This window comes from Nicotiana attenuata, unplaced genomic scaffold, assembly GCF_001879085.1.
Source record: "Nicotiana attenuata strain UT unplaced genomic scaffold, NIATTr2, whole genome shotgun sequence".
Lineage (NCBI taxonomy): Eukaryota > Viridiplantae > Streptophyta > Magnoliopsida > Solanales > Solanaceae > Nicotiana > Nicotiana attenuata.
Genome location: NW_017670372.1, coordinates 192,383 through 218,971, shown reverse-complemented (window position 1 = coordinate 218,971; position 26,589 = coordinate 192,383).

Below are 26,589 nucleotides of genomic sequence, written 5' to 3'. Positions count from 1 at the left end.
CTGTGCAGTTATGAAATATATTGCGGAAAATAAACAGGAAATAAACAGTTACAAAAGGAGGGGGGAATCATGCGGTGGGGAGGCAACAGTTAAAACAGGAAGTCTAAACTTAGAGGATAGAACAGCCAACAGAAACTTAAATCCGGAGTAAACACAATTAAGTTATAGCTTGTTGCGGCGCGCAACCCGATCCGATCACATACAATACTGTTGCGGCGTGCAACCCGATCCATAAATATACAGTGTTGTTGCGGCGTGCAACCTGATCCACAATTATACAGTGTTGTTGCGGCGAGCAACCCGATCCACAATTATATAGTGTTGTTGCGGCGTGCAACCCGATCCACAATTATATAGTGTTGTTGCGGTGTGCAACCCGATCCACAATTATATAGTATTGTTGCGGCGTGCAACCCGATCCACAATTATATAGTGTTGTTGCGGCGTGCAACCCGATCCACAATTATATAGTATTGTTGCAGCGTGCAACCCGATCCATGTATAAATAACACAACCTCGCCCAATCAACAATCACAACCAATGGGGGCGAGGGGATAGACAAACAGTAATAAAAAATCCCGGCAAGGGAAGCACAAGTAAACAGTTAAATCCCGGCAAGGGAGAAAATCAACAAAACCAATAACACGTCCCGGAAAGGGAGTAACCATCAACTCTTTCTCTTTTCTATACTTCTCACTTATAATTCACTTAACATCCGAGCCACCGCTCCAAAGAGTCATTTCATATCATATACCTCCTCAATCCGTAACACAACTCGAGCCATTGCTCCACGGAGTTTAGTAATTGTAATCTCTGTCTCATGCTCTTTACAGTATATAGTAATCATCAAATAAGCATGGAAGAATCACAACAATTCAGGATAATCTCAATATAAGGACATATGGTCATGCTAGACACCAGTGTATAGATACTCGTCACCATGCCTATACACCGTACTCGACACATAGCAAATAGCAAATAAGACCTTACTCTTATTCCCTCAAGCCAAAGTTAGACCAAACACTTACCTCAAATGCTCCAAAAAAATCAACTCAAGCCTCTAGTTTAGCTTTACCCCTCGAATTCAGCTCCAACTCGGTCAAATCTATGAAATAATGACCTTAAAATATTAATAATAGCTAAACAAACTAAACCCAGTGCCTAAATATGAATTCCCAACCTTTCTTCCAAAAATTCCAAAATCGACCCCGGGCCCGCTTTGTGACGACCCGACCCGTCGTCTCAGGAGCTATCGCCCCGCCCCCCATTTTTATGCCTTCATGTTTCGTTATCGGTATTTAGTGTGTTAGGGTTGATTTGGATTGGTTTTGATAAGAAATGAGACACTTAGTCTCTTTAAGGAAGGCTTGGTTTGGAAAAGTCAACCAGAGGTTGACTTATGAGTTATAGGGCTCGGATGTGATTTTCGGTGATTCGGTTAGCTTCGGGGATGATTTATGACTTAGGAGTGTGATCGAAATTGATTTTGGAGGTCCGGTGTAGAATTAGGCTTGAATCGGCGAAGTTAGTGTTTTGGCGAATTCCGGTTGATAGGTGAGATTTTGATCCGAGGGTCGGAATGGAATTCCGAGAGTTGCAGTAGCTTTGTTAGGTGATTTGGGATGTGTGCGCAAAGTTTCAGATGATTCGGAGGTGGTTTGGTTGGGTTTTTGAACGAATGCGAGTTTCGGAAGAATTTGAAGAACTTAGGCTTGGATTTGATGTAATTTGATGGTTTTAGTGTTAATCGTGGTGTTTTTATGATTGGAACAAGTTTGAATAATGTTTTTGGACGTATTGGTATTTTTGGTTGAGGTCCCGGGGGCCTCGGGGTGAGTTCGGATAGTTAAAAGGAGAGTTTTGGAATTTTTCATGTGCTAAGTCTGCTGCTTCTGGTATGTTTTCGCTTCTGCGGAATTTGGACCGCAGAAGCGGTATCGCTTATGCGATTGGGGAACCGCAGAAGCGGTTGGAGCTTGAGTTGGGTTTTCCGCAGAAGCGGAAGTTTGGGCCGCAGAAGCGGTCCCGCTGGTGCGATTTCTGGGCCGCAGAAGCGGTCGAAGCCTTTAGGTGGAAAACCGCAGAAGCGGTATAAAAGTCGCAGAAGCGGTCCCGCATAAGCGGAAACGGGACCGCATAAGCGAAAAAGAGCTGGGCAGAGAAGATTTTTAAAATAACATTTCATCCGCGAGCTAAGGGATTTTCCTCCATTGTTGAACATCTTGAGAGCTTTTTGGGAGCAATTGAAGAGGGTTTCGACTGAGATTGACTGGAGGTAAGTTTTATGAGTTAAAAACATGAGTATATGTGAAATTAACCTAGAAATTCATGGAAATTAAGCCTAAAATTGATGAACTAGGGCTTGGGATTTTCAGATGTTAAATTGGGATTTGATGGGTCATTTGAGCTCGGATTTAAGAGTTCTTGGTATGTATGAACTCGTGAGAAGATGAGGAATCCATTGATGTTAATTTTCTGATTTTTCGAGAAGTGGGCCCGGGGCTCGGGTTTTGCTAATTTCGAGATTCTTGATATTTTTCGATTGTTTTCAATTGGGTATTGTTCCCTTAGCATATTGTGATGTATTCGCTCTCATTTTGGTTAGATTCGACGCGCGTGGAGGCCGATTTGATGGGGCAAGGGCGTCGCGAGCTAGAGATTTCACCGGTTCGAGGTGAGTAATGATTGTAAATGATATCCTGAGGGTTTGAAACCCCGGATTTGCACGCCGTAGTGCTATATTGAGGTGACTTGCACGCCGGATAGCGAGCGTGGGGTAGAGCACTGTTGGGGATTGTGACTTGGTGCCTCCCGATTGTTGATTTTACCGCGTATTTGATTGAAACTTATTTGATATTATCATAACTTGGGCTGATTGCCATACTTGGGGCTTATTGCCGATTGTTTAAAATCCTTGTGAGCTATCATCACTGTTTTTCTCACTATTTGAAAAATATTATTTGAACTCAGTCCATTTGAATTACACTGTTTCATGAACTCAGCTATATTTTTACTCAACCTTGAGTTTTAACTGATGTTTGAACTATTGTTTGAGCAGAGCATTATTGTCTTTACTGATGCCTGAGGGGCTTATGATTATTTTTGGACTGATTGAGGCCGAGGGCCATATGTGAGGATATGTCGAGTGATGTGAGGAGGCTTTCAGGCCTCGAGTGATATGTGAGGAGGCTTTTAGGCCTCGAGTGATATGTGAGGAGGCTTTCAGGCCTCGAGTGTATTGTGAGAAGGCTTTCAGGCCTCATGTTGATATGTTCAGGCTTTCAGGCCTTATGATGATATAGCGCTTGGGCTGTAGGAGCCCCTCCGGAGTCTGCACCCCCGACAGTGAGCGCGGGTACCCATCTAGAGCGGATAAATGTTAGACAGTGGTAACAATGGCACTGTTGTACGCGTTTGGTCAGGTACAATGACTGACCAGTGGTAACAATGGCACTGTAATACGCATTTGGTCAGGTAACAGTGGCTGACCGGTCAGGTAACAATGNNNNATTGATTGCATGATAATTCATATAGAAAAATTTTAAAAAAATACATTTGCATTATGATTTAATTTCATTATTTTTGTATTAATCAGAGATTAATTTAGTCTAGAACAAAATGTAAAGAAAATAACAAAATGGTCCGTTTTGCATTTTTTAGTTCAAATTGGTATTAGTTTGTATCTTTCTTTTAATTAGGAATTAATTAGGAAATCTAATTTTTAGTGTTAAGTTGATTGTGAGCATTTTTTATAATGACCAAAGTCAACTTTAATCATATTAATATCAAAATTCATAAATTTTTACACAGAATTCATATTTAAGCTTTCCAGCTATGCGCCGGACTGCGCACGCAAATCGAGGCAAGTAAAAATGAGGCTTTCAAGGCCTCAAAATCACGGAATGAAAGAGAAAATAGGTGATGACCCTTTGGGTCGTCACATTCTCCACCTCTAAAACAACCGTTCGTCCTCGAACGGACAAAAGAAAGAAGTACCTGAGCCGGGAAATAGATGAGGATAACGGCTCCGCATATCAGACTCGGACTCCCAGGTCGATGCCTCAGGAGGCTGACCTCTCCACTGGACACACACTGAAGGAAAACTCTTCGACCTCAACTGTCGAACCTGCCGGTCTAGAATAGCTACCGGCTCCTCCTCATAAGACAGATCCTTGTCCAACTGGACAGTGCTGAAATCTAACACGTGGGCTGGATCGCCGTGATACCTCCGAAGCATGGACACATGAAACACTGGATGCATGGCTGACAAGCTGGGCGGCAAGGCAAGTTTGTAAGCCACCTCTCCCACACGATCGAGAATCTCAAATGGGTCAATGAACCTAGGGCTAAGCTTGTCTTTCTTCCCAAATCTCATCACGCCCTTCATAGGCGACACTCGGAGCAAGACCCGTTCACCAACCATGAAAGCTACATCTCGAACCTTACGATCCGCATAACTCTTTTGCCAGGACTGAGCCGAACGAAGCCTTCCCTGAATGATCTTGACCTTATCCAAGGCCTCCCGAACTAAATTTGTACCCAATAACCGAGCCTCTCCCGGCTCAAACCATCCGACTGGAGACCGACATCGCCTACCATAAAACGCCTCATATGGAGCCATCTGGATGCTGGACTGGTAGCTGTTGTTGTAGGTGAACTCTGCTAGAGGTAAAAACTGGTCCCACGAGCCTCCAAAATCAATGACACAGGCTCGGAGCATATCCTCCAATATCTGAATAGTCCTCTCGGACTGGCCGTCCGTCTGAGGATGGAACGCTGTGCTCAACTCAACCCGTGTGCCCAACTCTCACTGAACTGCACCCAGAAATGCGAGGTAAAGTGCGTACCCCGATCCGAAATGATAGATGTCGGCACACCATGAAGGCGAACAATCTCCCGGATATAAATATCAGCTAACCTCTCGGATGAATAGGAGACTGCTACAGGAATGAAATGCGCTGACTTGGTCAGCCTATCAACAATAACCCATATCGAGTCGAACTTCTTCCGAGTCAACGGAAATCCAGTAACGAAATCCATGGTAATCCTCTCCCATTTCCACTCGGGAATCTCAATCCTCTGAAACAAACCACCAGGCCTCTGGTGCTCATACTTAACCTGCTGACAGTTCAAACATCGAGCCACATATGCAACAATATCTTTCTTCATCCTACGCCACCAATAATGCTGTCGCAAGTCCTGATACATCTTCGCGGCGCCCGGGTGAATAGAATACCGAGAACTATGGGCCTCCGTTGGGCACACAAACTCGCCCCTGCAATCTCAAAACACCGTCATCATCTAAGGTCACCTTCGTGGCACCTCCACGCTGCACTGTGTCTCGCAGGACACACAAATGGGGATCATCAAACTGCCGATCACGGATACGCTCCAATAATGAAGAACGAGCGACCGTGCAAGCTAACACTCTGCTAGGCTCAGAAATGTCCAACCTCACAAACCGATTGGCCAAGGCCTGAATATCCAAAGCAAGCGGTCTCTGGCTGACCGGAATATAAGCAAGACTACCCATGCTGGCGGACTTCCTACTCAATGCATCGGGCACCACATTGGCTCTCCCAGGGTGATACAAAATAGTAACATCATAATCCTTCAATAGCTCCAACCACCTTCTCTGCCTCAAGTTCAACCGCTTCTGCTTGAACAAGTACTGCAGACTCTTGTGATTAGTGTACACCTCACACGTCACACCATATAGGTAATGCCTCCAAATCTTCAGAGCATGAACAATGGCTGCCAACTCTAGATCATGAACCGGATAATTCTTCTCATGGATCTTCAACTGCTTCGAAGCATAAGCAATGTCTCTCCCATCCTGCATCAATACTGCACCAAGCCCAATACGGGAAGCATCACAATAAACTATATAAGGCCCTGAGCCTATGGGCAAAGCCAATATCGGTGCCGTAGTCAGAGCTGTCTTGAGCTTCTGAAAGCTCGCCTCACACTCATATGACCATCTGAACTGGGCACCTTTCTGGGTCAATCTGGTCATCGGGGCTGCTATAGATGAAAATCCCTCCACGAATCGACGTTTATAACCTGCTAACCCCAAGAAACTCCGTATCTCAGTAGATGATGCTGGTCGAGGCCAGTTCTTGACTGCCTCAATCTTCTTCGGGTCTACCTGGATACCTTCTGCTGATACGACATGACCCAGAAATGCAACCGAACTCAACCAGAACTCACTCTTCGAGAACTTAGCATAATACTGACTATCCTTCAGAGTCTGAAGAACCACTCTGAGGTGCTGCTCGTGCTCCTCCTGGCTGCGGGAGTACACCAGAATATCATCAATAAAGACTATCACGAACATGTCCAAATATGGCCTGAACACTCGGTTCATCAACTCCATGAATGCTGCTGGGGCATTGGTCAACCCAAACGACATGACAAGGAACTCATAATGCCCGTACCGAGTGAGGAATGCTGTCTTAGGGACATCAGACGCCCTAATCCTCAGCTGATGGTAGCCAGATCTCAAGTCTATCTTTGAAAACACCTTTGCGCCCTGAAGCTGGTCAAACAAATCATCAATCCTCGGCGGTGGACACTTGTTCTTAATCGTCACTTTGTTCAATTGCCGGTAATCAATGCACATCCTCATCGAACCATCCTTTTTCTTCACAAATAACACTGGCGCACCCCAAGGAGAAACACTGGGTCTAATGAAACCCTTCTCCAGCAAATCCTGCAACTGATCCTTTAACTCCTTCAACTCTGGCGGGGCCATGCAATACGGCAGGACAGAAATAGGCTGAGTGCCCGGAGACAGATCAATACAAAAATCAATATCCCTGTCGGGCGGCATACCCGGTAGGTCTGAAGGGAAAACCTCGGGGAACTCCCAAACAATAGGAACAGAATCAATAGAAGGAACCTCTGTGCTGGAATCGCGAACATACGCCAGATAAGCTAAACACCCCTCCTCGACCATACGTCGAGCTTTCACATATGAAATAACACTGCGGGTGGCATGACCTGGGGTCCCTCGCCACCCCAAATAGGGCAAATCTGGTAAAGCCAAGGTCACGGTCTTGGCGTGACAATACAAGATAGCATGATACGGGGACAACCAATCCACCCCTAATATAACATCGAAATCCACCATGTCTAAGAGTAATAAATCAACACGGGTCTCAAGACCCTCAAATACTACCACACAAGAACGATGAACTCGGTCGACCACTATAGAATCACCCACCGGTGTAGATACATAAACAGGAATACCCAAAGTATCACTAGGCATAGCCAGGTGGGGTGCAAAATAGGACGACACATATAAATACGTAGACCCAGGGTCAAATAGCACTGAAGCATCCCTATCACAGACCAGAATAGTACCTGTAATGACTACATCTAAAGACTCAGCCTCTGGCCTAGCTGGAAAAGCATAACACCGGGGCTGGACCCCACCTCCCTAAACCATATCTCTAGGACGATCGGCTGCTGGCTGGCCTCTACCTCCGGCGACCGGAACTCCACCTCTATGACCTCTACCTCCACCTCTAACACCTCTGCCACCGCCTCTAACTGGCTGGGCAGGCTGAGGAACCTCTGGTGCCCGAATCCCCTTACGAGAACTCTGATGCTGAGAGCTGCTCAAAGCTCGAGGGCAAAATCTGACAATGTGCCTCGGATCACCACAAGCATGGCAAGACCTCGTCTGCTACGGCTGAGCACCCCTCAACCTCGGGCAAACCCTCCTGTTGTGACCATACTCACCACACTCATAACATCTACACGAATGCTGCAGCTGAGGAAACAGAGGCTGACCCTGCCGACCTGAATAACCACCTGAAGTACCATGAGCGACCTGGGGAGCTGACTGAAAGGGCCTAGGAGGATGGCCTCTACCATAAGAACCTCTACCTCCAGACGAGGTACCACTGAATCTGCCTGCATGACGTGGCCTCTTATCCGACCCATGACCACCTCCCTGTAGCAAAACCCTCTCAACTCTACGGCCCACATCGGCTGCCTCCTGAAAAGTGATCTCACTCCCGGCCTGAGCCACTGTGCCCGGGTGACCTACCACCGCTGGCTGAACTCCTGGAAGCAAACCTGCTCGAATGACGCTCTCCACGAAGCCTACCAATTGGACTAGAGCGTCCTGAAGAACTGGGATGGCAATGAACCCCTCTGGGACCTGAGCTGGGCCCACCGGGACTGCTGGGGCGGGAACCTCCTCCTCCAAATCAACCTGAGGCTCCGCCACTGGGGCTGCTGCTGGGGGCTCGGACTGTTGAGCGGTAGATGAGGACGCGCGTGTTCTCGCCATCTGCGGAAGAACAGAGTAGAATTTCAATCGGTACTTGAGAAATAGAACCGCACGACAAGAAGGAACAAATGTGAAACTTTCCTAACTCTGTAGCCTCTAGGGGATAAATACAGACGTCTCCATACCGATCCCTCAGACTCTACCGAGTTTGTCTGTGAGTTGTGAGACCTATTTAACATAGTGCTCTGATACCAACTTGTCACGACCCGGATGTCCCACTCTCGGGAGTCGTGATGGCGCCTACTAATAGGAGNAGCCTCCCAAGCATCATTTGATGTTGTGGCTCTCTTGATTCTTGGAAAGATGACTTCACTCATTGCTTGTTGAATATAAGCAAGAGCTTTTGCATCTCTCCTTTTTATCTCCTTTAGTGTTCTTATTTCTGCATCTGTGAGTTTTACTCCTTCTTCTGGTTCATTATAACCATTTTGAACCAGTTCCCGCAGATCTTGTGCTTGAAAAATTGTTTTAGCTTTCAAGTACCAAAAATCATAACTTTCTCCATTGAACATAGGAATGGATAGTTGAGCCACTCCTTGTCCACTAGTTAAAGCCATTGTTTAGCTTTTCTTAATGCCCAACTTTTTAATCGAACGGGCGCTGATACCAATCTGTTGGATTGAGGTAGGAAGATTAGTGATCAAAGAGGAAATCAAAGAGAGAATTTTTTTATATTTGTGAAGGATAGTTTTCATTCACTTTTCTTAATTTCACTTGATTTGTTTTGATCATTCAAATGGCTAGAATACATGGGGTATTTATAGTAAAACTCCTACATGCATCTAGTCTACTTCTTATGTGGACATACTAATTACGTTCACATAAGTTCACACATTACATAAATAAGTTCACACCCTAGTACATGTATGTAGCTACTAATCTATTCCATGAACTAATGTGAACTAGTATGGACTAGTGTAGACAAGTTTGAACATATGTGAACAAGTCTAGACAAATGTGGACATATGTGAACTAATGTGGACAAATGGGGACAAGACAATATATTAATTTTAACACCTTTGTATTAATTTCAATTTGATCTTGAGTCTACTCAGTAGCCTTCTTCAATATCTTGTCATGCTTCTCCATGGTTGCTACTGCTCTTTGGCTCGCTTTGAATTGCAAATTATACACACACCCTAGACTAGGGTTTACTGTATCCGCCCTCGCAGGAACTACTGTTCCATTGATTTCTGCACCCTTGCCTTGAATGGTTTGATTGTTTGACCCAACTGTATCACATATCATCTCCATAGGAACAATGTCCAAGTGCCCAACACCTAGAAACTTCCTCGAACGATCTCCAGAATTAGCAGATGATTGAACAATACCACTAGGGTTTACTGTCCATTGAATTTCTTCTTAGCTGAACCTTCAATGCTTGATCCCCCATTAAATTCCACCTGTGTTTGTGGTCCATGATTGGCTTCGGCTGGTGTAAAATTATGTTGCTCAGTTATTTCTTGACAATCTTTAACCCTAGTGATTTGAACACTAGGGTTTACTGTAGCTTCTAGGGGACCACCTTTGTTCACCTTTCCTTCTCCTTGAGGAATATTCTCCCTGTTGTGTTCAACATTATCATTCTCTATGTTTTCCACCTCCTCACTCCACCGAGACTTGCCAGAAACTGCTTCATTGTTGGTCACATTGTTCTTTGTAGACTCATCAATACTTTGAGAGGATACATCTTGACACGAAGTATTTCCAATGATATTAAGTTCCCTCAATTCATCCTTATTCGTTCCAAATCTCTTGTTGACCCATTCGATTGTGGACTACTTCCTATTAGTTTCCTCAATCCCATGTACAGTAGGATTGGGGATGTTCTCTTTACCCGTGCTTTTCATCCCTGTTTTCTTTGGTATGGCTTTACCAATTGGATAAGTACTTGAGACTTTACTCCCTGGCATATTCTCCTCATTCACAACTTTTTCCAATGCCTCCTTCTTCACACACAGAGCTTCTTCTATTTCCCCTTCTTCCGATAATGCAAACTTGTTAGTTGTTTGCACTGAAACTATTACATTTTGCTCAATCTTGTTACCTCCTTTGCCGGTAACTTCCTTGTCCTTCGCCTCCTTGTCCTTAGCCTCAGTACTCTTTTCTGATCTATTGTCTCGTACTTCTTGCCATCTAGCACTAGGGTAGCCAACTACAATACCACTAGTTAGATTTTTAACAGGGGGAGACATGTTCAATTTTGTCTGTTTGTTGTCACCATCTACAGTTTGTTCTTGGTCAACAACTGGAATCAATTCTGGGTGCAGTACCCTACAATCAGTTTCATAGTGACTTTGTAACTTACATTCCTTGCAATACTTAGGCATGTAGTCATATTGTATTTTTATCCACTTTGATCTCACAACTCTTGTTGCCTCATCGACCACCTGAATTTGTACTCTCTTGCGCAACTTAGCCAAGAGATCTGCTTCCACTTTAACACGTGCACAACTAGGCCTTGTCTTATTCTTTGAGCAAAATCTACATGTAGAGGTTTCCCCACCGTTGAGGCAAGTGAAAATATAGTGATTCTTTCACAAAGAAAGTAGGAGGGAGAATTGGAAAAGAAATCCACGCTATAGCTATAGAAGTCACCTCGTCAGGATTAAACCATACATCATACTTTACAGGCCTTATTTGATATTCATATCCATCCCTAACTTTAATGTAATCTGCACCTCTTGACATCAAATTCACATAATTATCCAGTAAAGTACACCTAATTAAAGCATGTCTAAAACAAAGTAGTCCAATTTGAGCTTCACCATTAATCCCACATTGAGTTCGAATTAGTTTACGAAACTCTTGAATCTCTTGCCACCCATATGAAAATTTTCCAACAACTAAAAAATCGAGATTCTCAATGTTATTCATATGCTTGACTTCTGTGTTCATCCATTGGATCAATGGTTCTCCGTGTAGAAAGGAAACTACATTTTTATAGGAATCAATGAGACAGTAAGGTTTTGGTTTAACGTAGGCTGCATGGATGTATTTAATGAAGTAGGTTTAAATATGTTGGAGACATCCAGTGGTGGATTAGGGTTGGCAGTGGATTGTATTGGCTGGAGGGCTGGATTATTCGGTTGTTTGAGAAGGTTGACCAGCCATGGAAACAAGCTGGCCGCTGGCCGGGGTGGCCATGGCATGCTTGCGATGGCAGCCGCGTATAGTCTTCTCTTACATCTTGTTTGGATGGTTGTTCCCCATGTATCGTATTGTATTGTTATCCCAGAACAATGTTTGTTTTGATTGTTTCATTAAAATTTGTTGTATTGTATTGTTAAATCCATTGTTCTGGAACAATGAAAAGTCCCATTTTTTGAAACAACCGATTTGGTGTGGTGGGATTGTTTCTTATTTTTCTTTCCAATTGTGCCCTAACTTTTTACTCTACAATTCTATTTTAACCTTTACCTTTTTTCTTTTCTATTTTAACTCCAAATCTCAAACCTATAACCTACTTTGTTTTTTTCCAAAACTTCTGTCGCCAACGTCAAAGGTGTATTGCCGCCTTCTGTTTTATTTTTTCTCCTAATTTGCTTTTAACTCAATTCTAATTAGCTGTGTTTTGCCTTCTTCTGTCTTGCTCCTTTGTTCTCCTAGTGTTTTGTCTCCTTCTGTTTTGTTTTTTAAAATTATTTTTATACATAATTTTTGATAAATTTAATATGTAAATAATTGAGGATATTTTAGTAAACTTATCAGTTACAGTACAGTACGATACAGTCAAACTGTCACGACCCGAATTTTCCACCATCGGGGTCGTGATGGCGTCTACTATCGAAGCTAGGCAAGCCAAGTAGTTAAAACATTTTCTGATAACATCTCAACAATAATAATAATACGAGTCATTTAAAATAAAGCGGAAGTCTTAAAAACATAGATATCTGAAAACCAAATGCGGAAGTTTAATATTTCTCTACCCAAGACTGGTGTCACTAACTCACGAAGTACTAAGGAGTGCTAAAAACAAGTCTGAATAGAAGTACATCAATGTTTGTCTCGGTACAAGGAAAACAAATTAATAACATAGAAGGGACTCCGGCCTGCGAACGTCAGCTAGGATACCTCGAAAGTCCCTGGACTGAAGTCAGCTCCCGATCAAATCCTACTGCTGAGGTCCAAAAGCTGCTCCTGAATCTGTGCAAAAAGATGCAGAGAGTGTAGCATCAGCACAACCGACCTCATGTGCTGGTAAGTGCCTAGCCTAACCCCGGCGAAGTAGCGACGAGGCTAGACCAGACTACCAGATAAACCTGTGCAGTTATGAAATATATTGCGAAAAATAAACAGGAAACAAACAGTTATAAAAGGAGGGGGAAACATGCTGTGGGGAGGCAACAGTTAAAACAGGAAGTCTAAACTTAAAGGATAGAACAGCCAATAGAAACTTAAATCCGGAGTAAACACAATTAAACTATAGCTTGTTGCGGCGCGCAACCCGATCCGATCACATACAATACTGCTGCGGCGTGCAACCCGATCCTTAGCTATCACTGTTATGGCGTGCAACCCGATCCATAAATAGACAGTGTTGTTGCGGCATGCAACCCGATCCACAATTATACAGTGTTGTTGCGGCGTGCAACCCGATCCACAATTATATAGTGTTGTTGCGGCGTGCAACCCGATCCACAATTATGTAGTGTTGTTGCGGCGTGCAACCCGATCCATGTATAAATCACACAACCTCGCCCAATCAACAATCACAACCAATGGGGGTGAGGGGATAGACAAACAGTAATAGAAAATCCCGGCAAGGGAAACACAACTAAACAGCTAAATCCCGGCAAGGGAGAAAATCACCAAAACCAATAACACATCCCGGCAAGGGAGTAACCATCAACTCTTTCTCTTTTCTATACTTCTCACTTATAATTCACTTAACATCCGAGCCACCACTCCAAAGAGTCATTTCATATCGTATACCTCCTCAATCCGTAACAGAACTCGAGCCATTGCTCCACGGAGTTTAGTAATCGTAATCTCTGTCTCATGCTCTTTACAGAATATAGAAATCATCAAATAAGCATGGAAGAATCACAACAATTCAGGATAATCTCAATATAAGGACACACGGTCATGCTAGACACCAGTGTATAGATACTCGTCACCGTGCCTATACACCATACTCGACAAATAACAATTAGCAAATACGACTCTACTCCTATTCCCTCAAGCCAAAGTTAGACCAAACACTTACCTCAAATGCTCCAAAAATCAACTCAAGCCTCTAGTGTAGCTTTGCTCCTCGAATTCAACTCCAACTCAGTCAAATCTATGAAATAATGACCTTAAAATATTAATAATAGCTAAACAAACTAAACCCAATGCCTAAATATGAATTCCCAACCTTTCTTCCAAAAATTCCGAAATCGACCCCGGGCCCGCTTGGTCAAAACACGAGGTTCGAACCAATTCCATATCACCCATTCCCCCATGAGCCCGAATATACAATTTGTTTTCAAATTCGACCCCAAAACGAGGTCTAAATCGAAGAAAATCGAAAAAACCCTAACTCTACCCTTTTCCCCAAATTTCAACCCTAGATTATATGATTTAGGCTTAGAAACTTACTAATTAATGAAGGATAATGAAGGAAATAAGTAGGAAATTACTTACCCAAGTGGTCTTGAAGAATGGGGGCTTCAATGGCTTCCTAAGGCTTGGGAGAGAAGAGAGCTCGTGTGAAATTTGAGTAAGAACCCGTAACTATTCTGTTTTTGAAGTATTAAAATGACTGGGCAAAAATTCCCTTCGCGTTCGCGGGAAAGGGGCCGCGTTCCCGAAGGGTAAGCTGGGCAAGTCATCGCGATCGGGTGGAGGCAAACGCGAACGCGTAGAAGAAAAGTGCTGGGGTCCGAAGTTTGGTCTATGCGAACGCGATACGGGGTTCGCGAACGCGATGAAGGGAGGATTAAAGCTACGCGAATGCGGGGACTGAGCCGCGAACGCGAAGAAGGAAAAGCCTAAAGGTACGCGAACGCGGGCTGAAGGCCGCGATCGCGAAGAAGGAAAAAGCTGTGCAAAAATTGCAGCAAATCTGCTACATCTCCTAAGTTCAAAACACCCTGGAACACCTTCGAAAACACTCCCGAGCCCTCGGGGCTCCTAACCAAACACACACCCTAACTCAACAACATCCTACGAACTTAACCGTGCGATCAAATCGCCAATATAACATCATATACATAGAATCAAGCATCAAAACACGTGATTTTCTTCTAAGTTTCATAAACTTTCAAATTTGAAAATTATAGTCCGAAACACGTCAAACGACGTCCGATTTGAACCAAATTTCACAGAAAGCGCTTAAACCATATATAAGACTTGTACCGGGCGTCGGAACCAAAATACGAGCCCGTTACCACAGTCTTTTAATCAATTTTCACTTCCATTTTCCTTAATAATTTCAGAAAAATAATTTCACAGAAAAATTCTTTTCTCGGGCTCTAGACCTCGGAATTCGACTTCGGGCATATGCCCGAGTCTCATATTTTTCTACGGACCCTCCGGAACCGTCAAATTACGGGTCCGGGTCCGTTTACCAAAAATGTTGACCAAAGTCTACTTTAATCATTTTAAAGCCACGTTTTGAATTTTTTCACAGAATTTAACATATAATCTTTCCGGCTACGTGTTCGGACTGCGCACGCAAATCGAGGCAAGTAAAAATAAGGTTTTCAAGGCCTCGGAAGCACGGAATGAAAGAGAAAACAGGTGATGACCCTTTGGGTCATCACATTACCATCGAGGTGTCTTCAGCTATTGCCATTGAAGTGCACATACAATATCTGCAAAAGCCTAAGAAATAGGTTAGAGTGTTCTTATTTATGTAGAGTTGGTATGAGATTGTAACTTCAACAATATGTAGGAGACATGATTGATGTTAGAATTCCATTCAGGTTCTGAATAAAAGGAAGTTTTAAAAGTTAAAATTTTTGTCTAATAGATAATTATCTCTTGGAACAAATCTTTTCACAAAATAATCATCTCTTCTAAGGTATTGAACATAAAACATACGTAAAGCAACATATAATTATTAGCAATATATATTTATGTTCACATACATTCAATACATCAATAGTCACATAAGTTTATATTTTCATCGGTAATCGTTACTTTTAAAGTTTTGCACATAAAATATACAGAAAATAATATATAATCAATAGGCGTATATATTTATGTCACATAAGTATAGTCTTCATGATTATTCCACTTTCCTAATTAACTATACTTCTCCAATCAATGCTTACATAAGTTTATATTTATATACACCTAATTCAAAAATAGATAATTGAAATAAAAACCAACTCACCATTCAATAGTAAGTAATATATAAAATCCTGTTAGTGCTAAAAAAAAAAGAGAGAAGGAAGCACTGGGATCCTGCTGAAAGTGAAAACTTTACCAAAACCGTTATTAAACAACTACTTGTCCTTAATGTTGATTTCGCTTTCTTCCTAAAGTTCAACCAACACGCATTTTCCATGCTTGAATCAACTTTTTAAGCATCCAACAAGAAAAATTGAACATCTGTTATATTCTATACTGCGGTAATTAAACATTGTCTAAAAATTTAAATTGATAAATAATCTATATTCTCAATTTTTATTTAATGACTTTACATGAAGAAGTTCCGACTTGAAAAGGACGGCTTGCGTTTTACCAATCTGAAAAAGCAAGACTTTGCATCTTTAATGAATAAATTTTATATAGAATTTCTTTAAATATGGTATTGAGCCAGACTTCTAATCATAGAATAATATGAATCCTATTTGAAGTTATCTTTAATAGAAGAATTTAAATCCTTGTGAGTATCCACGGTAAATCTTAAATATTATCAGTCTATCCAATATGGAATAATCTCTTTTAAATAAATAATTTAATTTCAAGGATATAAAAGCTTATTAATATTTTTAGAATAATTTTGTTGTTCAAAATTTAATATGAACATCTATACTTTTATATTAAAATAAAATAGATAGATAGATAGGTAGATAGATAGAGAAAGAATAGATTACCGTGGCCTTAATTCCTTCAAACGTTGAGATTATTAGTATCCAGAAAGATATCAAACATTTGAGTCTGAACAAAAGTTTTAATAGCGTTAGTCGTGGGAAATCACAATTTACGCCTATTTCATTGAAAATCTTAGGCAAAAGCCTTATATAAACAAACGTCTAAGCCATGACTTTGGAATTTAACTTCTACACCATATAGGATTTATATTCTAAAGTGCAGTAAAATGGGATTTTTCAGTCTCCTTGTAATATACGGATAGTTTAGCCTCGTCAACTTAGTGTAGCGTCGTTATATGTGTAGTTTAAATCGAAAGAATTCTAGCCTCAGGTAATTTACAATTATATCCTTAAATTAAACAAATAATTAAGGTTATAAAAGTCGATCAATATTTCAAGGTTATTTTGGTCGTTCAACATTATTATTCGTGCTTTTATAATAATATAGATATAAACCGAAGAACCCTTTAACTATTTAAGGGATAATAGAACAAATCACACTTTTACCACTAAATTATACCCGCTACAATCCGATTATTGTATACAAATGCAACTTTTGTCGAACAGGGGGATTGTGGTAATCAAGATAGGATAAGATAGGGTCATCACAAAATCATCCAAATTAGAGTGTTGATCTTTTCTTCTGGGGGGATTCCAATTTGATGAGATTCGGAAACGAGGGTTCATTTAAATAACTAAATTACAGAATTAAGTTCTATCTTTTCTTTTGTTGGAGGAGTTTTGATAGAGACACGACTCGTCTATGTACGTGCGTTGCACGTAAATATTTAGTCAGAACTTTTATGTGAAAGAACAACTAACTAAATTTAGTAAGAAATTATTTACAAGATGATATGATTATTGTAATGTAATTAACGTGATAAAAATACAACAATAATTCAAAAGTATATCGCCTTAACGTACAAAGATAATCGATTTAGTTAAGTTAAATAATATTCTATTTATAGTGTATAAATATTCAGTGTGGTAGTATCATATCTAATACTTCCTTANTTGGTGCTGCTATGAAACTTTAGTTCATGGGATGATTGCCATGTTTATCAGATTATTTAAAAATAAATTATAAATAATTACGTAAGTTAGTAGACAATAATTTGTGAATATTTCCACATACGGGAAGTTTAAGGTCACACTTAGTGATTCTTTTCACGATAATTCTGTTATTTTTACGTTTATTTGTTTCCAAAATTTTATGATTTAGATACTGTTGGCAATCTGATTATTTTATAGTAGTCTGATTATAACAAAACTAATGAATCCAGGACAAAAAAACGTCAGCTTATTTAGTGCTGAAGTTTTTACAAATAAACTAATTAGCTTCAGCATCTTCTGCTGAAGTTTTTGAACAAGCTTTATGACAAAACTAATGAATCCAGGACAAAAAAATATCAGCTTATTTAGTGCTGAAGTTTTTACAAATGAACCAAATAACTTCAGCATCTTCTGCTGAAGTTTTTGAAAAAGCTTATCCGGACAAAAAAAACTTCAGCTTAGTTAGTACTGAAGTTTTTATAAATGAACTAAATACCTTCAGCATCTTCTGCTGAAGTTTTTGAAAAAGCTTAATGACAAAACTAATGAATCCAGGACAAAAAGCCTTCAGCTTATTTAGTGCAATTACAAACAAAAACTTCAGCAAATAGAGAATAAAACTTCAGCTACTATGCTTAAGTTCAGCAATTACAAACAAAAACTTCAGCAAATAGAGAACAAAACTTCAGTCACTATGCTTAATAGAGAACAAAACTTCAGCTACTATGCTTAAGTTCAACAATTACAAACAAAAACTTCAGCAAATAGAGAACAAAACTTCAGCCACTATGCTTAAGTTCAGCAATTACAAACAAAAACTTCAGCAAATAGAGAACAAAACTTCAGCTACTATGCTTAAGTTCAGCAATTACAAACAAAAACTTGAGCACACTAGTTTTGTTCTCAACTGTCTTCCAAGTCTGATCCGTACAAGCTTAATGGGATATTGGTGATATATTCTTATGAATCCGAAGAATATATCACCAATCCCACTAAGCTTGTACGGATCAGACTTGGAAGAAAGTTAAGAACAAAACTTCCTATGATCTCTGTCATCATAGAGTCTTATGATCCCCGTTTTATGGGAACGGCCATGACCAACGGAAAATATTCCATCACCATCAACCTTGTCACTCCCAATTAAACTCCTTTTCCTCTTGAAAATTGAAGTATAGAATTCCTCTATTATCTCTTCTTTTATCTACTTAGGAAATGTTAAACTCCTACCTACACCATAACTATTTGAAACACATGTTCTTGCCTTCTCAGCATCGTTGTCGCTAATGAGATGAACAATTAAAGGCACACTCTGCCAGGTACTGTGTCTTAGTTATTCTTGGTGGAAGTCCCATTGCATGTCTAATATTACCATCAACCCCTTCTACAAAATCCTCCCGCAATCTAAAATTCTAATACATAAACCAAAATTTTAATTCATATCCAAAAAAATTCAATTTATAAACTAAAATTCCAATTCATAAACAAAAATTCCAATTCATATCCTAAAGGTTCAATTCATATCCTAAAGGTTCTAGTCATATCCTAAAATTTCAAGTCATATCCTAAAATTCCAAGTCATATCCTAAAATTCCAAGTCATAAACAAAAATTCCAATTCATATCCTAAAATTCCAATTCATAAACTAAAATTCCAGTTCATATCCTAAAGGTTCTAGTCATATCCTAAAATTCCAATTCATAAACTAAAATTCCAATTCATATCCTAAAGGTTCAATTCATATCCTAAAGGTTCTAGTCATATCCTAAAGGTCCAAGTCATATCCTAAAATTCTAAGTCATATCCTAAAATTCCAAGTCATATCCTAAAATTTCAAGTCATATCCTAAAATTCTAATTCATATCCTAAAAATCCAATTCATAAACTAAAATTCCAATTCATATCTTAAAGGTTCAATTCATATCCTAAAGGTTCTAGTCATATCCTAAAGGTTCTAGTCATATCCTAAAATTTCAAGTCATATCCTAAAATTTCAATTCATATCCTAAAATTCCAATTCATAAACTAAAATTCCAATTCATATCCTAAAAGTTCAATTCATATCCTAAAGGTTCTAGTCATATCCTAAAGGTTCTAGTCATATCCTAAAAATTCAACTCATATCCTAAAATTCCAATTCATATCCTAAAATTCCAATTCATAAACTAAAATTCCAATTCATATCCTAAAGGTTCAGTTCATATCCTAAAGGNCTTTGAATCACCTCCAAAAAGTATTACTTTTTCACTATTGTACTTTGACATATTTGTGAGGGTTGTCTAAGTTATTTATAAAATTATGTCGGACAAAATTCGAGTAAAATTATTACTGCTTTTTCACATTCAAAGCAATAAAATATTAATCATACACGTGTTTTGATAAATCAAGTCCATGATTAGTTAAGAATTTAGAGAAATATATATATTTTTAACTGTTACAAAATAATAGCAGATAATCTTTTTCTGTATATATGTGTATTATATATAGTATACATATTTTACATACTNTTTCGCTAAGGGCCTTCGTGCTTTTAATATAGTATATAGATATATAGATATAGATAGATATAGATAGATAGATAGATAGATAGATAGATAGATATAGATAATAATAATCATAATAATAATAATAATAATAATAATAATAATAATATAGATATAAATATAGATAGATAAATATAGATAAATATACATATAGATATAGATTAGATATACGAAAAAATCCCAATACTAAACAAAGCGCGAAAGCATAACAAGTCCATTGGCACTTATCTTAATTTTATTTAGTCGAAGATCTGGTGGATTCTACTTTATGAACAATGATCACCTCTGGGGCCTGATGGACCTATCTTAGATATTCTACAGCAATTCTGCTGACCGACCCCTTAATCCTCCTCAATCTTTTGCTTCTTTTGGAAAAATAATTGTTCTACTGCTAGCCTCTTAGAAAAGGCACAATTCGCTTAATTCCTTGGCATATTTGGAAGTCCGGATTAGATATATATGTATTGGTGGAAAAATAGACTTATCGGTGGAGTAATGATATGCTGACAGGTTACATAAGAGTCAAAATGATAAAGAAGAGTGAAGATTAGAAAAAGTCCGGTAAAACACCAAAGGGATCGCTTACAAAGATATCATAACAGACAGAAAGTTCATTGATAGCCGCGAATATGTAAAGAAATTGGTATAATCCCTGATTATTCCCGATTGGCTGACCATAACCATTACAAATTACCCATGTTAACGGGTAGTCATGTTTTACAAAGTATCCTCGAGCTGTGAAGCTTTACAAAATTGCTGTGCCACTAATCTCTTATTTCTTAGAACTCCTCATTGAAAACTCTTGAAGTGCCATCTTTACAAGAAACTTGTAATTTTGTCCTACGTAGTGAGATGAAATCATGCAAATCTCAAGAACCGCTTTATTTTTCTCTAGCTATTCAAATTTGATTTTATTAAAGCTAACATTACTAGGATTTCTCTTGCACGTTTTATATGGATGTCGAATATGCGTAGACGATCTTCATAAGCTACTTCCCAAATTTGGAGGTTAAAGATTCTTGGATGGAAATTAAGCAGGAAAAATTGGAATGCAGCACTTGTAAAAGTACTCAAAATATTAATTACTATGATGTGACTCCTCTCGAATTGGAAAATTAAAGCTAAACATGAAAAGAGTAAGAATTGCAAGCTGATATTTGTGCCTTTTATCTCATCTTAATAAACTTAGGGGTGAAGAAATGAAGAGATATGTTTACTTCGAAACCACCTTTTTCTGATATGGGAAAGGGAGAAATCTCTGGTTGTTCACCTGTCTATTCTATTTGTATCAATTGATTTCGACAATTATTAATTTACTACCTTCTTACCCCACCCAGAATTTAAAATAACGATAGCCCAAAAAAATGGAGTAAAAAAAAGTTAGTCCCACAAGTTTGTTCATTGCGGAGTAAGTTTTATTTAATTTGCTCTCTATTTTAGGTTGTCCTATAACTCTGTCCATTTTCATTTTCAATAGTGGGAAATTTCTTCTTTAATTTACACTTATTAATATTTTTCCTAATTATTTGGTTTTCCAAAAGGTACTTTGGAAATAACTTTTTGTTCAAAGTACGGTCCCAAATCTTTATAAAAGCAAACTTTGTCTATATTTTGGCCAAACTTTTATGCAACTATAAAATTAAAATTCAGTATTAATTTTCAAATCACATGCCATGGAAAAAAAAAAACGCTTAGAATTCACATGCAAACTAAATATAACACATTTGAATTGGGATAGAGGACAAATAATAAGGTACTTTTGAGAAGGTACTTTTGATCTAATCACTTGAGAAAACTTGAGAAATAAACCTAATTACTGTAGTACTATTTCTATCAAGAGCTTGAGAGAAAAATGGGTGGAGGGCGAGCAAACTTATTGTCATGGCTGAAGAAATTGAAGCAATACATTTTTTTTTATGATATATATCACGAATCGTACACAAATTCAGTTGAGTCAGGTTCAACAATAGACGCAACTGGTTCAAATACCGGAAGCTAGGTCATAAAAGGTAGATTAGATTCGACAATATTAAGTAGTGGAGTGGGCCCTTAGCCGAGATACGATACTGTCAGCTAATCACTAGCTTTTGCTAGAATAATATCGTAAAGTCGGAGAGGAAGAAGAATGCTATCATAGAGGGATCATCGTGTAAACTTGAAGGGCATCTCCTTGATTAAAATATTCTTATAAAGTAATTTTTAATGAAATTCATATAGAAATTTATGGTTCTAATTAAGCCATGGTTAGGATTAATTATCTTAGACTGTTAATGATTGTTACATCTAAAATCATGAAATTCTCACTGTAACGTGATCATCTGTCTCTTCATTATTATATTATAAAGCTCCCATCTGCTTTCGTACTTGATCCAAATAACCTAAAGTTTTATTAAAGAAAAAGAGCATGGATATATACATCACACATTGAAAGCAACATATTCGCCGTCCTTTAGTTAATATTTTATTTTGTCACACAATTATTCTTTCTTTTTATCTTGATATTTCCTGCATATGGAAATGAACATAAATCAGGTGGTAGAGTGAACCATCAATATATTCATTCCTTAAAGAATCAGTGTACCTGTATAGGTCAAAATCTGAACAAAAGAATTCTACTTAAGGAAGAACAATCAAGAGTCAACCAAGCCGAGGTCACGTATAGGAAGCAATATACCGCTGAGTGATTCAGTCACGGTCGAGGTGGAGCACTCGATTCAGCCTGAACGGCTAGTTCAACACTTAGACATTTCAAAGGAATATTCTACGGGATATTCCAAGAACTTAGATACTCCAGTTAAGGACCGCTGGGTAAGGAAAGTGTTTGGTATAAATATCATGAGAGAGTGTGACATAAGGGGGGCTAATGGGAACACACACAAAAACAAATACATCTATCTAAAGGTGAATATGTTCCCAGATCTGAGGCTTCTCGCCGAAAAAGGAGAAAAAAGCTTTGAATCTCGGTATTCATATGTTATTCAACTGTATCAAATATACGAAGGTCGATCTTGCTGAAGAATGGTGACTCCTTTCATTTATATACTCTTCATTATCATTTGATGTTATTGAAGCAACCATCCTATCCTTACATTACGAAGTCCAATCGCAACTGTAATCAAATCTTATGTTTGACTATGCTTATTTATTCCAATCTTATATCTTCGATTTAGAATGAATTATTTCTGGCTAGGATTTGCCCCAAATCTTCCTATTTAATTAGTTCAACAAAAAGATCCTAAAACTTTTTGGTCAAATAATTTGGCGCCGTCTGTGTGATTTCCTAGCCCAAGTTTTAGTTTCCTCTAGATCTAAACACGATTCTAGTTCTACTTTCCGTTCACTGTAACTTCATCCTTTTGCCCGTGTGCTTGTGGTGCGGCTTATGCTTCCGTGTCTTCACGCACTCGGGACTGGATCAGATCGGGACTTGAACTCGAATATCCCAACGAGCAAAGTAATTCATCAATCCCCGGTGCCTAGATTCGACTAACGCCGAAGCTAAGTGTGAGGCTGAGATCGGATCTGAAGCTAGCACTCTCAATTCATTGCCAACCAGATCGAAGGGACTTTCAAGACCCAAGTAGCGGAGACGGCAAAAACACAAAGCCAAAGACCTACAGGATGTCATCCAAGTTCGATGAATATTAGCTCAACCAGTGATAGCGGCTATGAAATACAGCCAAAGAAAGGAACACGGTCGCTCAATCATTCTACATTCGACCTCGCTCGAATTAACTTACATTCGACCTCGTTCGAATCATTCTACATTTGACCTCGCTTGAATTAGCTTACATTCGACCTCGCTCGAATCAACTTACATTCGACCTCGTTCGAATAATTATACATTTGACCTCGCTCGAATTAACAAGTCAAAATTCGACCTCGCTAGAATTAACAAGTCTAAATTCGACCTCACTCGAATTAGCGAGACAAATTTGACCTCGCTCAAATTAGTAAGTCAAAATCGACCTCATTTGAATTAACTATCGAAAGTCAGGGACTCATTGCGAAAGATCCAAGAAATTCAAAAGAAAAAAGAAGGATAGGCTAAAGACATACAACCAAGGACAAATCAACTGTTCCTTTCAAAAGGAAAATAACGTCTTACAAAGGGCCAAAAGGGGGTTCCGTCCAATTAACTAAATACAAAACAAATCAAGTACAAAATCTTCACTCAGCATTATTCCCATCCACGCCGTTATCTCTCTCTCCGCTCGGTTCAGCGACTTCGCCTCCACCGTCACCCTCTCCATAAGGATTCTCATCATCAAAGGAAAGATCGTCCTCAGCTTATCGTCTCCACCGGCCTCCGGTGCCGCGGGCTCATAGCCCCAGGCAAGCCGGGCCTCACGCACTTTAACACGAACCTCTTCGAAAGCGGCCTCAGAGACATTCCTCGCTGCCAACAAGCCCTTATATATATCCCGCTGAGCCTCAACGTGGACCCATATCTCGTACAAACAGCGAGGAACGTCAACAGAGGCGGGCGCAGGAGGAGTCGACGCTAACAATTACGCCATCCCTGCCTCAAGAGCAGTAATTTGATCACCCAGGCTCGAGACGTCCCTCTCAAGCTCACCAATTCGCTCATCAAGCTGCGCCTCCCTCAGAGCGGCCGTCTCCATCTCAGTGGCACGTTCAGACCTGGGAACACGGATAGAATCTTCCAGTGCTACAACCTTCGCCAAGGCCGCTACTCGGGTTACCTCATCCCTCTCCAGCTTGGTCGCCTTCCCTTCCAATTCGGTCACTTTCTCCACCAATTCAACACTTAAACCGAAGACCCTAGCGTCACTCTGCTCAAGCTCCGCCCGCAGCGCCACCACCTTCGCTTGAAGATCAACACACTCAGCTGCAACACCCTTGCCCACCTCGAGCTCTTCTTCTTTCGCCCTAAGCAACCCCTCGAATTCGTTGCATCTGCCCATAGAGCGCATCAGGTCCTTGTCTTTCCTCTCCAACTCCTCCCTAAGGGACTGAGGATTGCCTCTTGCCCTGAGTCGTGCATGCATCTCGCGGAACTTATCATGGTATCGGTGGTATTTTGAAACCATTTTCTGAAAAGCGGCAGCCCGCCTCTCCTCGCGGCGGATACTCTCAGTCTCCAAAATGAAAGTCTGAAGAAAGAAAATAGAACAAAAAGAGAAAATTATCAAGAGTAGAAGACGTGAAACAAAGAAAGCAATAGACTCACCCTCAAAACCATTCCGGCTATGCCCCGTGATAAGCCAGCATCGTTGATGATGGGTTTTCAATGTCTTAGCCTTATACTTCTTATGTTTTGATGATCTAACAAACTTGTCATGAAGAACCAGATAGAGAACCTGGCCCACAGGATATACATTTCATGTGAACTGGTCGGAGTCTAAAAATCAGCAAATGGATTAACGACCACAGGGAGGAACACAACAAGGACCTGGTGACCTGGTCCCTTAGGGTTCTCCGACACAAGCAAGTCAGTGAATGTACGCAATCAGTATAAAGAGGAACACAACAGGGACCTGCTCCCTTTGGGTTCTCTGACAGAAGTACAAGTCAAGTACACAGCTGGAACGTAGCATAAGAAAGTAACCATCTAGCAACTGTCATAGAAGAGGAACACAACTAGGACCTGGTCTGTTGGTGTGTCCTGATAGAAGTACAAAGTCCACTATCCAGCTGGAACGCAACTGCCCAGAAGTGGCTGTGCAGACAGTACAGCAGTCACTTCTCATTGGGAAGAAGCGTACACCAAGAGTTGACATCACTATCCATTGTGCTATCTTTTGTGATAAAACAGCCTGGTGCAAGACACACCATTCTTTGTGCATTCAGTGATATTCTCTCAAGAAACAAAAGTATTTCATCCGGCATTGAAGTCAGTGGTGTGTCAAGAACAAGAAGACAACTCCACTAAGGATCAGGTTCTAAATGAGTTTATGTACATCCGTATTTGAGTTGTAATCTTGTTTTTTGTTCGTCATTGTAATTCCTAGTTTGCTTTCTTAGAAGTGTTGTCTTAGGAGCAAACCAAATTCGTAAACTTCTGAGTTTATGTTGTGACTAGGGATAGTCATAAGTTTAAATCCTTTGTAACTAGGAGAGTTATAGAGTGGCTTGTGGTGGTTGCATCACAAGTTAGTTTGAAGTCTTTGCAATAGGGTTTTTTCAAAGTGGCTTGTAATAGGTAGATTACAAGTTAGTAGAGTTAAAAGCCTACAAGAGTAGGTCGTGGTTTTTTGATCCCCTTGTGTGGGATTTTTCCATGTAGAAAATCTCTTGCCTTCTTTACATTCAGTCTTTACTGCATTCTACGTATCATCTCATAGAGGACCAGGTACTCTATAGTTTGGTGGACTCACATAAACTAACAATTGGTATCAGAGCAGGTTTCTCCTATCAGGCTAACACCTAGGAAGGATCCTCAATGGCTGCTCCACCAAACTTTGAAGAAGGACAATCAACCTAAAGACCTCCCAGATTCAATGGTCAATACTATGGCTGGTGGAAGACCCGGATGCATGATTTTATGATGGCAGAAATTAAGAGCTGTGGGACATCATTTGTGATGGTCCACATGTTTCCATGAAGAAACAGGAGAATTGGTGCCCAAAGGGAGAAGAGAGTACAGCGACATTGACAGAAAAGCTGCAGAAACGAACTATCGTGCCAAGAAAATCTTGATGTG